The sequence below is a fragment of the Lissotriton vulgaris genome, chromosome 8, assembly GCF_964263255.1.
Source record: "Lissotriton vulgaris chromosome 8, aLisVul1.2, whole genome shotgun sequence".
Taxonomy (NCBI): domain Eukaryota; kingdom Metazoa; phylum Chordata; class Amphibia; order Caudata; family Salamandridae; genus Lissotriton; species Lissotriton vulgaris.
In genome coordinates, this window is record NC_141696.1 from 97,785,612 (window position 1) to 97,786,864 (window position 1,253).

A 1,253-nucleotide genomic window follows, 5' to 3' on the forward strand; every position below is an offset into this window, starting at 1 on the left:
GCTTTGTCCTCCACAGTGACATCTGCCCTTCAACAGGCACATACTCCCATTCCAGCTCCGGGGTCTTTGTCCACCCCCCAGGTTGTGGCCACGCCTGATGATAGTGACCACGGTTCACATACGTCACAGTCACGATACTGCACACGAAGCACACAGCATCAACAACCCAAGCTGTCCTGCCCGCAGACACCATCCCCACAGAAGAGCAAAGCCACCCCAGAGTGCAAAGACAAAACCACGTCAGGCAAAAACAAGGTCCAAAAAGCAAAGAAGCAGACCCTAGGCTCACATGCCTCAGAGGCATCCCCAGCTAAGGGCTCTCCTGTCCCTAAAGGATCTCGCAAAGAGAGGCATGCAGTTTCTGTGCCCACTGAGGAGGTGGTGCATGGCAAGGGTACACCTAAGAAGGGCTCCAAGGCAGATTCACCCACCACCTTGATTCCCATTCCAAGCCCAGTGAAGCAGAGGAAGGAGGGCACTGTAAGGGGTACACCTGGCAAACAGGGGAAGGAGGGTCAAAGGGAAGACAGGCGAAGCGTTCCGCTGGATCCAGCACATCCCCAGAGGGAGTGCCAGTGTCTGCACCTGATGCAGCTTTGTTGGTGTGTCTGCCTGTGGTGTTCACACCACTTTGCATTAATCCCAAGACAGGGAAGCCATTTAGAAGCCCCAAGAAGTGGAAAGCCACCCCTCCACAATCTCCCAGCCACACTGCGTCTCAGGTTTGCATGACTTCACCTCCACGTGCCACTACACCACCTGGTCCAAGCAGCCCTCCAGCTTGCAAAGCCACTGATAGCACTACCTCACCTGGGCCGCTCTCCCCCCAGTCAAGTGCTCCTACTGTCCCCATCACACAGTCATTTCCCAGTCTGCCTGACACCCAAGTCTGAGTGGTACTCCCCCTCACACACCTGTCTCTCACACAGGTGGGCCTGTACTGCCCATTGTTACCCCCGTGACTGTGTTGCCACCCATGGAATAGTACAATCACACACACCTCCTGTGCAGATTCTCATGTACTTTCTCTGCACTTTGCCCTGGACACAGTGCTTCCTGTTTTGCCCTTGCCTGTGCAGCCTCTCATGTACTCGCTCTGCACTTTGCCCTGGACACTGGCCTTGTTGCTCTTTGCTGTGTTGGACTAGTTCCTGTGCAGATTCTCATGTGCTCGCTCTGCACTTTGCCCTGGACACTGGGCTTCCTGTTTTGCCCTTGCCTATGCAGCCTCTTATGTGCTCGCTCTGCACTTT